Consider the following 16912-nt stretch of genomic DNA (forward strand, 5'->3'; position numbering starts at 1 on the left):
AGCAATGTCAGCTCTTCTGGCAAATTCCAAACTGAATAAATAGCTGAAAGTATTGCCTGGTGTCTATTTATTTCACTTCATGCCTGTTGATATTAATCATGGAACCATTTTGGTACAAATTAAGATCAATTTAAAAGCTTTACTCATTCATTTACCCCCATAATTGTGTATTCAGTGCATGGTCATAGCGACCCTGAACCTTATCGCAGGAAGCACAGGGAAAAGGCTGGAGACATTCTGGGTGGTCCAGTCCATTACAGGCCAGAGAGTCACATACTGTGGGCAATTTAGAGGCACAAATTCACCCATTGGAACTGAGGAAAACTATTTACATTACATTTGCTTATTTCACAGACACTTTTGTGATATACAAGTGGGGAAAGCTTAGGATGAGACAGAGTCGTTAGCCAGTGTACCTGAAGCAGTTGGGGTTTTATGCAGTGACCCAATGGACCCAATTGATTATCCTCCCAGCCATGGAATTTGAACCCATGACCTTTTGACACAGGGAGGCAGAGTGGATGGCACTGATGTGTCATACTCCCAGGGTTGAGGGTTCGAATTCCACCTCCTGTTTGCTTGTGTGGAGTTTATATGTTCTCTCTGTGTTGCATAGATTCCCTGCCACAGTTGAATTACTTACCATTGTCCTTCTGAGGTCGGTGTTCTGTCGAGTTGAGCTACTTTGTCGAGGTAAGCTACCGTAGTGCTAATCGATAGCTCTAACCATAGATTACCTCGACAAAGTAGCTCAACTCGACAGAACACCGGTACAGTCAACGTTAGTTACGTTAACTAGCAAGATAAGCTACTGTAAGTTCTCTATTTAAACCAGGCTTATTTGGTGAGGTTAAATCGATCATGGTCATTTTCCAAGGAGATGAACTCCCTGTTTTCATTCTCATTTTACCATGACTAAGTTGTGCCTTTCTGAAATTAATTTGCCACTTAGCCTGTGTGGTTTGTTATTAGGCCAATGTTAATGCATAAGAAGGTCTAACGTTATGCTCTGAAAAAACGTTACTATAAGTGAAACCTATAGCTAGCAAGCTAGCAAATAACAAGCCCTATTATTTGAATTTTAGTGGTATTGATTCTGCATTCCACAACTTCATATTTATAGACATTTTTAGAAGCTTCATCCGATACTGTTCTGTTAAATATAGATAAGATTTTATTTACAGAAACACTATGAGGAAAAGGAAAGATGGAGACATCAGACACTTTTTTGGTGGTAAAAGAAGAGTAAGTAGGAAATATTAGTGTTAAGAGCTACAGAACATTACAATAAAAGTATAGGTGCAGTTTTGCAAACTTAATGTGTATGAAGGAAAGTGGTGGTCAGCAGAAGGCAGGAGAGGCACAGGAGCCGGCAGCAGGAAGATGGCAGGATGAGGACAGTGCGCAGGCAGCAGGAAGATGGCAGGATGAGGACAGTGAGCAGGCAGCAGGAAGATGGCAGGATGAGGACAGTGAGCAGGCAGCAGGAAGATGGCAGGATGAGGACAGTGAGCAGGCAGCAGGAAGATGGCAGGATGAGGACAGTGAGCAGGCAGCAGGAAGATGGCAGGATGAGGACAGTGAGCAGGCAGCAGGAAGATGGCAGGATGAGGACAGTGTGCAGGCAGCAGGAAGATGGCAGGATGAGGACAGTGAGCAGGCAGCAGGAAGATGGCAGGATGAGGACAGTGAGCAGGCAGCAGGAAGATGGCAGGATGAGGACAGTGAGCAGGCAGCAGGAAGATGGCAGGATGAGGACAGTGTGCAGGCAGCAGGAAGATGGCAGGATGAGGACAGTGAGCAGGCAGCAGGAAGATGGCAGGATGAGGACAGTGAGCAGGCAGCAGGAAGATGGCAGGATGAGGACAGTGAGCAGGCAGCAGGAAGATGGCAGGATGAGGACAGTGTGCAGGCAGCAGGAAGATGGCAGGATGAGGACAGTGAGCAGGCAGCAGGAAGATGGCAGGATGAGGACAGTGAGCAGGCAGCAGGAAGATGGCAGGATGAGGACAGTGAGCAGGCAGCAGGAAGATGGCAGGATGAGGACAGTGTGCAGGCAGCAGGAAGATGGCAGGATGAGGACAGTGAGCAGGCAGCAGGAAGATGGCAGGATGAGGACAGTGAGCAGGCAGCAGGAAGATGGCAGGATGAGGACAGTGAGCAGGCAGCAGGAAGATGGCAGGATGAGGACAGTGCGCAGGCAGCAGGAAGATGGCAGGATGAGGACAGTGAGCAGGACCAAGAGGTGAGTTAGAAATTAGGCTGTACTTTAAGATCTACTGCATCATCAAGACAGATATTAGCCTAATAGGTAAATATTTATTTCTGAAGGCTGTTGGAGCTGGGGGGACTGAGAGGGCAGGAATAACACCAGACTGCTGGACCAGACCAGGCTGTTTGTAAATGTATAGGCTTATTACTTTTACTAGTATACTTCTCCTAGGATAATTCCTGGGAGTTAGCAAAACCAAATTCTTTTGGATTGGGATAAGGAAAATGAGATCTTCTGTATTGATTCTCATTGTGTCGCATGTCCAGACCATGACCGTGTGTTGCATACATGTTAGTAAACACCCCTAGCGCATCTTGCGCTCTTAACATTGATCCTGGTGGCGACTATTCGTATTGACGCGCTAGCGGACCGTAATGGTCATAGAAGTGTTATGAAGGCAGTACCCCCCAATTATGGAGGGGTAATTCGCACTCTGTTTTTCCTCTCACAATAACCACCAGTTTCCTGGTCCATGTTTAGAAAAAAACAGTTGTTCTTTCATTGTTAAAGACTGCCAAAAGACACCCTCATTTAAATTCCTTGTTTAAATCTTCTCTTTCCTGGCACTGCACTGTGACTACAAGATTTCCTTCAATTTGAGCCCCTATTATCTGAATATGTTAATTGAATAACTCAAATCAAATCCATTAATCTAAAATTCACTGAGAGTTTCTGAATGCATATGGTTAGAACTTTATTATTAAATCCAAGTTAAATCCAGTTTGTTGGTCAAATAGACGTCTAATTGATAATGAAAGAGATTTCTTTTAAATTTCTACCCTTGAATAAATTTTTTTTTTTAAATCAGCAATTCTGGTTTTGATATAACCAGAGTTGACATTTTCACCATACACAACTAGGAATTTTCTTATCTGTTAGTCATTATTTTCTTTGACAAACATAAATTGGAGCTTTGACGGCTGGTTCTGACCTGATTAGAATTAGCATTGAGTTCCTTGTAGCATTATTCCAGGTACGGATAATTAAACAGTCACTCTGTGTCCTAGTCCCCTGTAAGAATATGATTGTCTAGGGAGATCATTTTTCAATGTTTTCATTCAAAGGGCATTGAGAGTCAATGGTCATAAACTTCAGATGACTGAAAACTGGGATTTCTAAGCATGTTGAAGAAAAAAAAAATGTGTACAGTATGCAAAGTGACATATTTAGAGGTGTTGGGTGCAATTCATGCAATTGACTACACTCATTCGATGACAATTCATTCTCTGAAGCCTTTTTTAAAGTCTCAAAGCAGTCAGTTGTGAAAAGCTTTTTTTCACTTTTTCCAAAAAATCTGTAAAGCAATTTTTATCTTCAGTTGTAGAACTGACAGCAGGAGCAGGCAAAGAGAATGAGAGGGGCCAGTAGCTCTGGTGTTCTTAAATGCAATGCCCCATTGACTTATCTTTCTTATTGGATATAAAACTTTGGATGAGAAGGCAGTGTACTTGTGGCTCATTTTAAGTTCAACTTCAGTGAAATCAAAGTGTTTTCCCACTGTGGATAATAAACAAACTTAGAAAATCCAACCTGAGCAATTCCTTGGCCTTTCCGATTAGTGTTGTTTCAATTGCTATGTACAGATCCCCGGGAAAAGGAGCGTTAAAACTGAACCTCGTCTATCAGGATGCCACCATGCCCTTCGTTTGCTTTCAAACATTCCTAATTGGCTTGTCACATCAACAAGAAAATACACATGCTTGCATCTCCCTTGGGCATCTATATATTGAGTAATTCGAAAGCATTTCATTTTCTCCATCTGAGCAAACAAATCTGGGAGATAAAAATATGCACATTACACATCAAAGGAGATATAGATTAAGTAAATCAAATCTAACAGGCTTTGGAAATAAAGAAACAAACAAATACTGAAGCATCTATTATATTACTATGTGTTTGTTTCCCACAAAATGTTTTTGAAAGAGAATCCGATATTTAAATCCATTATTAAAATGCACCGCCTCACTCTTAATGATGGTAACGCTCAAAAACACAATTCCACGTCGGAAATTGGGATCAGCTCACTGGTACTCTGTGTAACCTTTAGTGATACAGCCAATAGTAAAAACAAAATCAAACAGGAAGATTGCATAAAGAAAATATGTGCAGCAGCTGGCGGTTATGTTCATTGGCAAAAAGATTCATTCACAATTAATGGAAACTGGGTATATGGCAGTAAAAAAAAAACAAATAGCAGGATTTTTTTAATTAACAAGAGTAATTAAGAATAACAGCAAGTGAAACTGTCAGTCAATGTCTACTCTCACTTCCTGTCAACACAAGTGCCAAGGATGTGAAGGTGCATTATTAAAGATAAGACAGATAAATGAGATGTTAAAGAAGACAGGAGAACATTCTGAGGAAGGAGCACCTATTGTGTTTCTTTTTGTTTGACAAAGAGATAAAATCACCTTTCTCTCTGGTATAACAGCAGTGTCCAGTCCATGACTCAATATAACCTTGCTTCTTGAAAGGAGGCTCCTATGATGTCACATGACCTTTGAGGAGCCAGCACACCAATCAGTCTTCCTCCTATGATGTCACATGACCTTCGAGGAGCCAGCACCAAGGTAGCAGGGAGTGCCCTTCAGCTGATGTGAAACACTGATGACAATTAGTACAGTTTTTAATAGCCAAGTGAGAAGACCTTTGCGTCCTCATTACTTTTGTCAGTGTTTGTAGGTTACCTCATATCAACATAAACAGTGTGAATTCGGTTGCTTTCTTTTCAGGAGTGGGAGGGGTCACTATTTACCCACAGCCTTTATAATCCTGCCTGCATAAACTGTATAGAACCCAGTGTCCTATATATCACATGTTGGGAAGATGAGGGCTATCAGTGATTGAATTCCCTTTTCCCTTCCTTCATATCTATTTTCTAATACTGGCAGGAAGAGAGCCTCTGGCTTCTGTGTCATATTCTTTTTATCATCCATCTGAGACACAGGTCAGTTTTATTGACTTTTTTTGTTCACTCCCTTTCTTTATTTTGAAACAAAACGCTGGAAAGATATTCCAGTTTTCTGTGACAAATGGGATCTCTGCTTGAAGGGAGGACCTCGTCAAGCAAAAGAAAATGACACTGAGAATGAAGGGACCAATAACAGCAATTGGTTTCATTTGTCTATTTTTATGAGACAATGTGTTTGGGCACGAAGATGATCTGAGTCAGACATTCCCCAAATGTCACACTTTGTTTGCACTTCAGAATTTGTGCACCCAAGTGCACTGGATGTACAGTATGGCCAGGCACATTCACTGGATAACTGCAGGTCTGAGTCCAGCCCATATGAATGTGGGAGCACTCGTGACCCATATTCCATCTCTGTATGATAATAATAATGAGAAAGCAGGTCTAAGAACTAGTGCCAAACTGATTTAATGTTAACATGCAGGAACACAGACATCATGAAGAGAACTTTAAAATTCAAATGTTAACAAGATCTCCTAATGCACTCAGTCAGCTGCATAAGGAAGTCGTCTGAAACTACAGAATGCAGAGACTTGGTCTCCAGTCATCACCTTCTCATAAAACGGCTAAATTGAATAATTCAACAGATTATATTGAGATATTTAATTATGCTTAATCATTTACAGCTCTGGAAAAAAAAGTTTGTGAAGCTTTTGGAAATATCTCGACTTCTGTAAAATTGGCACCTAAATAATGATCTTGTCTTCATCTGAGTCACAGTAATAAATAATTTGTTCATCTCGTCTAACAAAAAACACACACAGTATGTAGAAAAATTTATTTGAAGAGTCAAAGTAATTGATGGAAATCGTAAGTGATTCCTTACATTTAGTAATTAATGGAACCTCCTTTAAGGCAGTAACATGTACCAACCACTTTCTGTAGATGCAGTTCTGACTTGATCAGGAGATATTTTGGCCTAGTCTTTGATACAAAACTATTTAATTTCCTGTACTTGCAATATTTTTGGTGCTAGCTACTCTTTTTTTGATGACGCCTTAAGATCTTCTTGTAGAATCTCTTGGGACTGAACACATGATGATAGTGTAGGAGATGCCTGAAGATCATTAGCTGTCTTTTTAGGTTTTTTTGCAGATTCTGCAGCATGACCTTGCACTAATCTTTGTAGGATGTCCATGTAGGGCAACATGACATGAAATATGTAATAATTATACTGCTTTTGTTTTTTGCCATCTTGTGTTTTCTTGTATTATAGTTCAATGCTACTTGGAATCTCCCATTTGGGACCCTGTTCTGGATAAGAAGATAGATGATAAATCATTCAGTATGAGGAGAGGTACCTTGGAATTATTCTCTTTGCCTCCAGCTCATTATGCTCTTCATAGCTTTTAGGGGGGGGGGGGTCACAGCACCCCAGGTGCTACTGGTTAACAGCCTCACTCAAGGGCCCACTGATATGTGACATGTGTGCTGAGGCCAGGGCTCAAACCAGCAACCTTCTGACCACGGGCACAAAGACATAATTCACTGAGCCACTCACTGCCTAACAGCCAGATAGATGAATAGATAGATAGATATTTTGCTAAGCAGGTTGCTACAGACACTAACATCTATCCCTCCATCCATCCATCCATCCAATAATTAATCCTCTGTATCACTTATCACTCGTTTTCCATATCACAGCATCACCGGCTAGACATCAACACCAGATAGATAAATACATATAGATAGAAGTGTTGAAAAAGAGACATTTAAATATAGAGACCATATATTACTCTTCTGTAATAAAGTTACTTGCAAGCTAGCAGTCCTAATATATGTGTAGTTAGGTCACACTTGTTTTGTATTTGTATGTTCACCATGACTCCATTTTGGCCACATTGGACACTAAATGGCCCAGTAAACTGGAAAATTGCAGTATCGTTGCAGCACCCATATCTTCGTGTCTGTTTTACCCTGCTATAAAGAAGGAGAAAAACAGCTGGGGGTCAATACCTTGATGAAATTGCAGGAGGTCACACTTTGCATGGAGCCATTAAATGCTTGAGCTCCTCACGATGACATAATTACAATTAAGAGCTCTTGTGGGGCTGTCTGTGTGATGGGGGACTTTAATGCCACTGACCTCATTGTTCAGAGAATCTGATATTGGGTCTGACTACAGGCAACTGCAGAGACTAAGATGATCCTAAAAAGATTAGCAAGTACATGACAAGGTTATATCCTTGTGTCATTATGTCTATTAATTATGGGTTACTGCATAAACTTGGGTTCATCCATAACAGCAATGAAAGTCTGTGTTTGCTGCATTTTCCCTTACAGCAGAGCCAGAGGACTCACTACTTTGACAATAACATATCATCTATTTGCTTTGCTGTTCTGCATCTCTGACTGTCCTCGAATATCTTCTGCCTGCATCGAAAGAAAAAAATGCACGTTTTATTTCCCATAACAAATGTTTATGTCGTTATTATTCCAAGCTTGTTTAAAGAATAATCATGTTAATTGGTGATAATGGCAATGAGTTTTGTTTGACTTATTATTTTTTGCGACATGTTTTGAATGGCAAGTTTCTCTGAGTGAAAATGCTCAATGAACAACAAGAATATAAATTAATACAAATACAAAATAACACCTGGTGAGGTAAAAGGGAGAAATTCTAGTTAGTCAGTAGGGATTGTGTAGATTTATGTGCGAAATAGTGGCTTATAATAGAGGCATCATGGATACTATTCGACTTGAGATTATCCTTCCATTTAAAAAGAGATTTAGCCTTATCTACATTTAAATATAAAGATGAAATCACATCAGAAAGAGAGATCATTTTTAGTCTACATCATAATTGAAGCAGGAAATGTTATGTACATTAAAAAAAAACAGAACATTCTTTACTCCCTTTCGGATATCTAGTAAGATTGAAACTTTAATTTTGATAGGATTATAACTCATTTAGTGTGTGTGTGAACGTCTCTCCATTCTCAACAACCCTATATATGTGTCTGTTATCTTGTTGCTATTAGTATTTTGGCAGTGAAGATGTCTGAACACCTCGGACAATTCAACCAGTTATAATCATTCAGTCCCAAGTTACACCCACTGTGATTGTGAATATAGTGAAACGTGCCTGCGAAGCATACAGAGGCAGACGTTAAACCTCCCCATGCACGGCCCTTGATGAATGTTAATTATAGTAGTGTGTTGCATGACAATTAAAGGAAATGCGTGGGGACATGTCTGTGATGAAAATTAATAGGACCTTTTTGTATGAGACATCCATTCCAAACAAGATTGAATTGAATCAAGCAGGGACCATCTGAATTCATATTTATTACATCTATTCAGAAAGGTCTTTATGGCCTTGACTTTCAAGTGATCTTACTAAAATCCCATTAATATCAATGTGTGAGGCCTGCCTGCTTCCCTTATTTCTCCGGTATCTCCCAGTATCTCACGCATACAGTGCATGGTGTTATTTGTCATGGCAGTTTCCAAAATGGGGCAATTTTATATGACAATAAGTGTTTTTGCAAAATGGCGGGGCAAAGTAATTGTCCACATATCCAGCTGACTCATGGGAACATATCTATATTACAAACTGAATTTAGCCAATGCCGATGACTGTAATAATATTAGGTTATTTCATGCTTTACAGTATAGCCTGTGCTTGACAGTATAGTTCACAGGGTACGATTTTAAGTCAACCTTGTCCTGTAAAATGCTGATAAGCGCCTGTACAGGAAAATGAACCTGAAATAGAAGGGAGAGGAGCCAGATAAGCATCTCCTAGAAAGGCTCTGGAAACAAAAAGGTTAAGCAGCCCAGCAATGAAAAATGTGTTTGCCTTCTCTTCATGTAGATCAAGGTAAAATTGGGACGCTGCACTGATACAATTAATGATATAATGATGCAAATCAATGAGCTCTTTGCGGGAAATGCGACACTAAAATTGTATAGTGAACTGAGAAAGAACCAAAGCAATATGCCTCCTTTCACCTGAACCTTTATCACTCCTGTAACCTTTTACCCGTCTGAACTTGCTATTTATATGACCTGTCATCCATGCTATATATAATATGTCTAGTTATGAAGAGGTAGGCCCCTATAATAATAGAATTAATGGACTCTTTTGAGCTGTTTTAACATTCACAGGAGGGATGCTCTTTGTTTTATTTTAGGCGTGTTCTTTCAGGTACCCCAGGAAAGCATTGTTATAATCCCTAATGATACTATGCAGGTACATATTTCCAAAGTCACCGTACATTTTCAAGTACAATGACATGAAAATGGGTTGGCAAGTCTGTAACATGACATTTAAGAAGACTATTTCACCTGCACATTCCACAGAAGGATAAAAAAAAATCCCCTTATTGTTCTTCAGGCTGTTCTCCAGCAAGAGGGTTAGGCGAAGAGCTTGCATGAGAAATGACTTTCTAAATATTAAAAGAATCTTAATTTGAAATTTTAAAAGATGAAAAAAGACTTATACCACTAGTGGCCTCCTGCCATATTTGAGCAAGAGCCAGAGGAGGCGGCAGAGCAGTTAAAGATTGGCTGGCGGAGATGAGGACAATGATGGGTGATACTTTAAGTGTAGATCAAATTGACCTTATCCTATTTCATTTTAACACTGGTCAAGCAGTAGTTCACAGTGCTGAATTGTCTCTTTTGTATGAATTAGTGGGCAATGAGAGACTGTTTATAAGTGGCAAGCATTAAAGTTGTTTGCCTTAATCAAGTTTGTCTTTGTCTTCTCCTTAAACATCTAATTTATGGGAATTGGAGAATGAATCTATCAAATTCAGGAATTGAACAAATTGTCTGCAGTTCAGAATAGTTAAAATTGAGTGGTAATTTGTCTCCTTTTCAAAAAAAGCCAAATATTTAACTTTTTTGGTTTGATATTTTATATATGCTTTAGGTTGTACTTTTCTGAACCTCTCTGCAGCTTTTGAAACAGTTAATAACCAGGTCCTCCTGGCCACTCTCTCTCACCTTAGGATTGCTCTGCGCTGGCTTGACTCCTACCTGTCAGACCCATCATTCAAGATTCAAGTCAAGATACAAACTAGAAGCTAAAAATAATATAATCATACAAAGACGTTTAAATGGCCCTTCTACAGACAATGTTGTTCTAAAAAAAAAAAAGAACAGATTATTCGTGCCCAGTGCACAGTGGCAATGGTTATTATTGCACATATTAGCAAGAAGTGTACTGTACATTATCAACATAACTTATTGCACATATGCAGGGAGAGATTATCTCACGCTGAGGGAATTCAGAATTCTTGTTTGTATGTGTATGGATTGTGCTAAAGCACATTCCTGAGAGGAGGAGCTTAAACAACGTATGTCCAGGATGATGTCCTTCATGATGTTTTAGCCCTTTTCACACAGCAATTGAGTCTTGTGTAGATGGTCAAGTGATGGCAGTTCCCTGCCGACAATGGCCTGTGCCATTTTTAGCAGCTTTGGTGCAGTTGCTGTATTGTACCACTCAATCATGCAGTTAGTCAAAATCTATAGTGTGATTGTAAAAGTTAACCAGCAGCTTCTGGGAGAGGTTAGCCCTCCTTAGCCTTCTCAGAAAGTAGATGTGTTGTTGTGCTTTGCCGACTACCACTGAGGTGTTGTCAGCCCAGGAGAGGTCCTCTGTGATGGTGACTCCCACAAACCTGAACCTGGATACCCTTTCCACACCTTTTGCTTTAATGGTTACTGGACTGTTATTGGTCTCTTTGGCAGTCCTAAAGTCCACAATGATTTCTTTAGTCTTCTTGGTGTTTAAGACCAAGTTGTTGGTGTCAGGTTCTAAACCTGCTCCTTATATACAGCTTCGTCATTGTTTGATATGAGTCCAATGACAGTTGTATCCTCAAATTTAACAGTAATGTTTGATTCGTGGGTGGGTTGACAGTCATGGGTGGAAAGTACATAGAGGAGGGGACTTAGCACACAGCCCTGAGGCACACCAATGCTCAGTGTGAGGGTGGATGATGTGTACTTCCCAGCCTGATGGATTGGGGGCAGTTCATGTAACTAGTGGCATATGGAGGGGGGTAAACCTAATTTGTTGATCAGGTGGCTTGGTACGATGGTGTTAAAAGCTGAGCTGTACTCAGTGAAGGACATCCTAATGTAGGTGTTGGGCTTTTCCAATTGGGAGAGGGCAGCATGCAAGCCACCCAGATGGCATCCTCAGTCGATCTGTTTGTCTGGTAGGCAGACTGGTGTTGCTCAAGATCGACTGGGACAAAGGCTTTAATGTGGCTGAGTACCAGTCGTTAAAAACACTTTGCGATGACAGGGGTGAGAGCCTATGGCGGTATGTATACTGGCATAAAAATAACAACTGAATGTTCTCTGGGCAGGTAGAATGGTTTGTATCTTAGCAAAAGATATTAAAAGTCTAGAGAACATAACTTATTGGTTGTGGTTGTATTGGTGGTGAAAGCATTATTAGTGTAGATACAGAGTCCTGTTTTCTTACCGGAATCGGGTATTCTGTTGGCATGATGTAGTGTGCGTCCTGCTAGCTCAACTGCAGTATCTGGTATGCTGAGATTCAGCCACGTCTCTGAAAAAATCCAAAGGCAACAGTCCTTTGTAGTTTTATGTGTAACCTGTGTAACATCAGGTAGCAACCGGTGTTCCTCAATGCACTGTCCTTGGTCCGCTCTTCTTCATTCTTTACATTACCTCTCTAAGTCAGATTATCCATTGCAATGCCTTCTCCTACCACTGTTATACCAGTGACACCCAGGTCCATTTGATCTTCACTCCCGAGAACACTATGGTCTCCACTCGGATCTCTGCATGCCTGGCTGATATTGCAGCCTGGATGAGGGACCATCACCTCCAGCTAGATCTCTGCAAGACTAAGCTTCTGATCTTTCTTTCCTGCCCTACCATTTATCAGGACTGTTCAGCTTGGGTTATCCACACAGTTTCCTTCGAGATCTACAAGGATCCTGGGGGTAATGTTGGATGGCTAGCTGTCCTTTGCTGAGCACATACCAGTGCTCTTCTGATCTTGCAGATTTGCCCAGTGTAACAACAGGAAGATCAGGCCTTTTCTGTCTGAATATGTAGTTTAGTATCCTGTAAGAGGTCTGGGATTGTATCTGCAGGTCATCTGGTTTCTGCCTCCAATCTCCACTCGCCAGCTGACTCTTCAGCCCCACCTTCCGGATTCTGGCCACGCCTTTTCCATCCTCTGTGCTGTTCCTGACGTCCGGTTCCTGGGGAGAAAAGGCTGCTGGTCACCAGCCCCTGCAGCTCTGCTAATTGATTTTTTTGATTATTGTCGTTTGCTTTATTGGTTTTGGATTCGTGTATGATAGTTTTGGTTATTGGTTTCTGATTTTCGCCTCGCCCTTTCTCTGTACCTTCGCCTCGGCTTTGATTATCTCGTTTTGATTTTTCTCTCCCACCTGTTTGTTGACTATTCTTTTGCTCGCCCCCTCGGACACTGTCGCTTTGGATTGTGTGTTTACTGTGTGTTTGTACTATGGTGCGTAAGGAGTGACTGCCTTTTTGTTTTGCGAGACGTGGTGATTTATTTTACGTTTGGTTAGGGAGATAGGTTTAGTTTTGTTGTTTAATTTCCCCTTTTGTTACACTTAGGTTTAGATTAGTTTTGGGACATGTTCTTTAGTTCTTTTTGTTTGTTGTTTTGGCCTGGGTCACTCCCGAAGTCCTGTTGCATCTGCTGTTTGTGAAGTGTCTGTGAATAAAATACAAAAAAAAATTAAAAAAAAAGATCCCTTCGTTTCTCATGTTCCCTTTTCCTGTTCCCTGTTTGTCTCATTCTTCCCTTACCCTTTCCCTTTCCTTTCTGTCGGGCTCCAACACTAGACTGGAGCTCCTAACAATCCAGTCCAGGCACTTGTTACCTCACGACGAGATTATTGCAATTAGCAGGTCTAGCAGTTAGTGCTATTGGACCACTGCAAATGATTCAAAACTAAGCAGCATATCTGATATTCTTACAACTCAAACATGTCACACACCTCCCACCTCTCTTCATGGGTCACTTATTGGCACTAGCATGAAGTTCAAGTCCTTGGTGCTAGCTTACAGGTCTATCAATGGACAGGCACCCATTTACATCAAAAGGCTCCTCTACACAAGAAGTGTCACTCCATATGGTCCTCTTGTGTGGCACCCCAATGGTGGAACGAACTGCTGAACCACATCTGGTCATCTGACTCCTTTTCCACCTTCAAGTAACACACCAAGTCTGTTTCATGGACCCCTCAACTAAGCTGATGCCTCTTTATGTCTTTTAATGTTCTTATGTTGCACTTGTGGCGCTTGGATAGACCTATTAGGTTCTTACTTTGTTAATAACTGTTGTGTGCCTGCAGTGTAGCTTTTACACTTGCGTCTAGGCATTCACTGGAAGCTCAGCCTAGGTGGATTTATGATCCGTGGCCGATTAGTGTCAACTCACTACAAATTTAGAAAATACTTTAATCAAATGAGAACACAAATACTCTACATTTACTGTATATATGTGTGGAATTCCCTTCCATCAAATTCCTTGTGAGATTCTAACTGAATAGTTTGATTTTAGCTTGGAATTTGAGGGTTCTGTGTAATGTTACAATCAAAGCTCTTGCATTGCTTACAACCACAAAGGATTACTATTGGTCACTATTCAAAATATTTAATAGAACCCTAATTTTAACACAATAAAAGTATATCAATATAAATGGTACTTCAGGATTTGCACCACCATGTCTGTCAATTTGCAACATTTGGAAAATGCAGCACGGGTATACTCATTTTGACTAAAGAGTTTTCTGAATTTGCAACACATCTATCAATATAAAAGTCTGCATGTTGCCGAATTTTATCAAATCATGTTATGTAAGTTTACACCATTATTCCACACTCAGTGACTGGTTTGTTAGGTATCTGACAGTATAGAACCTAGAATGGTTCATGTATTCAGAGAAGCTATTCTGCAGACCCCTGCTGTGCTGCACTGTTCTTTCTACACTTGTGACCTTCTTGTTAACTTTAACTAATCTGGTCATTCTCCTCTGACCTCTCTCAATGTGGTCTTGGCTACAGAAATACCATTGACAGGATTCTTTTTTTGTACGTCGTACTATTTTCTAGACACTAGAGTGCATGAAAAGTGTTGCTGTATCTAAAATCCTAGAACCGCATCCAAATTGTCTTACATCGCTCATCTTAGCTGTTCTGATGCTTAGCTGAACAACCACTTAACCCAGTCTGCATGCTGTGTATATTCAGTGCAGCCACAAAGTTCACCGTTTGGCTTTTTGCATTAGTAAACAGGTGTTCCTAATAAATTGGCCGCTGAACTTACGTAGCGAATCCACACTGTTTTAGTATGTCTGTGCTTTGAAACAGCTGATATGCATCAAATAAAAAGGTTACTTGACATTTCAAATGAACAAAATTGCTGTACGCTTTGATCACTCACTTTGATTAGCAATTTAGATGTAACAGAATTTGAATTATTATCAACCGTTATATTGTTAAAGCTGTGGAGATGATTAAATGTCATTATTTTGCTGAGCACTGTAGAAATCATTATGCTCTTTGGCAACATGTAAGGTGTGGTATATTAGATCTATAAAGCAATGATGAGTTCACATACAATTATGCATCAAAAAGAAATTACCTGCCTGCCATTAATGAACTGGTTTGAACACTTCCACCATGTGCGTATTACTGCTTGTTGAAAAACTTCTAAAAAAAAAAATTTAAAACAGAGAATGTCTTCATATATCTTCTAAAAAAAATAATGGGGAAATTCCATACATAATTCCATTCCATCATAACACTAATACAGGTACTTTATTTTTGACATCAAAATGTGGTGGAAGATTTTCAGAATTCAGCAAACTCACTGTGGCATATCCCCATTTGGGGGATATTGAGATCATCTCTAGCCAAGGAGAAGCTGTTGGCCTGACTCCATTGGGTGCTTTAAGAATCGTCTCAGACTCACATGGGCTCAGTAGAACATGCCGCAGAGCCGAGGCCTGGAAAAGTTCCTCTTTTCTCGCTTAGCAAACCTCCACATAAGACTGATTGTCATTTTTTGAGCATGTAGACCCCACAGCCCCCCCCCCCCTTTGATTACTTCCCTATCACTTCCTCAATGTTGCCCTCTGTCCTTATTTCTGTCTCTCTAAAATCAACCACCAGGTTCCGCTTCCACTGCCAGGTCATCACAGCCACATAACAGCCTCCAGATTGGCAGTGCCTCAGAGATCGTGCCCACGACTACAGTGCCACTATTCTTTTCCATTTGCATCCATATTACTTTATTGGTTCATTTTCATGCCCTCGCTCACCATTGAGCCTCTTCACAAAGCATCCTGTTCAGTCAGGAGCCTTGTTAATTAAGGCAAAACATGTAATTAAACAATGAAGGACTGATGCAGATTTCACTGTCTCAAATTTTTTTATATTTTCAAATACAGAATGAAGAACTGAGTATTCCCATGGTAAAACCAGCTCTTTTTGAATCTGCTTGAAAGTCAACAGAAAAAGACTTAACTCAAAATTTAACTCAGCTCTCCATCACAGTACTTAAGGCAAGGGCGTAGATTTGGATATGGATGGTAGAGACATGTCCCTGCCAATACTGTGGGAGACCGAGTAACGTGTGTGTTTAGGGGGGCTTGGGAGTGAGGGGCTGACTTGTTCCCTACCAATGTTGAAACCAATCCTTTACCATTGACTTAATGCAACATCAAATCAAGGTTACAGCTGGCCTAATCTCTTTAGGTGCATTAATCGTGAATACAGTGGTACCTCGGTTCTCAAACTTAATCCGTTCCGGACTCTGGATCGAATCCTAAAAAGTTCGAGTTCTGATCGAATTTTTCCCATAAGAAATAATGGAAAGCCAATTAATTGGTTCCCGGCCCCCCAAAATTACACCTAAATATGTTTTTTTTTTTTTTTAGCATTTAAACACAAAATGAACAGGATAAAACAAGAAGATAATTTTTTTCTTAATGGCTTCCAAAACGATAAATATCTTATCCTAGCATTACCCCTGTCCTGCCTCGATCGTCCGCTCCTTCCGTGTGCCACGCCCCCACGTTAACCTCGTGTGGGATCCCCATGTGATCAGCTGTTTCTGGTTGTTGACATTAGTCCTCTGTATTAAGTCCGCGTTTCAGTTTGTTTCCCCAGTCCGGTCATTGGGTGCGTTTGACTTGCTTTCAGCGCTGGCTTAAAGCAACGCATTCTGACCCTGACGCAATGCATTACGGTTAGATGCATTGCGACCTCTCACCCGGCTGCACAAACTGGAACCGCCTCCGTGACGACACACCTTTGCCCTTATTGGCTGAAGAGTTTAGTTACACGCATGACGTTTGTATCCCAGGCAGTTCCGGTGTGTAATCTGCTATTTCTCCTGAATATCACGTAACGCAGTGAGAACTGGTTTTCAGTTAATTTGCCTGGTAAAATAAAGTTTAAATAAGACATAAATGCTTTAATAGTACAGGTAAGTTAGTGGTTTATTTATTGTTAGTTACTGTAATGTTGCGCTGCTTTATTTGGTTAATCGTCCAGTCTGTGAAGAAGGCATTCAAGTAAAGAATTGCATTGTAGTATGACTCATTTCCTGGTGCGTACAATTTATATTAGGTCAGCTTTCACGGTTCGACTTCTGATATTCAGATATTCACACACACGCAAGGTAATGT

General features: G+C 40.5%; 1 long non-coding RNA gene across 1 annotated transcript; it reads right to left on the minus strand.

Moving 5' to 3' along the window:
- Window positions 1–5930: 5930 nt before the first annotated feature.
- Window positions 5931–16573, minus strand: LOC111839872 (uncharacterized). Its single transcript, XR_011992484.1, has 3 exons — window positions 16250–16573; window positions 11692–12927; window positions 5931–7616 (listed from the first exon to the last, which is right to left on the minus strand). It is a non-coding gene; the product is annotated as an uncharacterized lncRNA (long non-coding RNA).
- Between the last annotated feature and the right edge of the window lie 339 nt (window positions 16574–16912).

Source organism: Paramormyrops kingsleyae, chromosome 8 (assembly GCF_048594095.1).
Source record: "Paramormyrops kingsleyae isolate MSU_618 chromosome 8, PKINGS_0.4, whole genome shotgun sequence".
NCBI classification, from domain to species: Eukaryota; Metazoa; Chordata; class Actinopteri; order Osteoglossiformes; family Mormyridae; genus Paramormyrops; species Paramormyrops kingsleyae.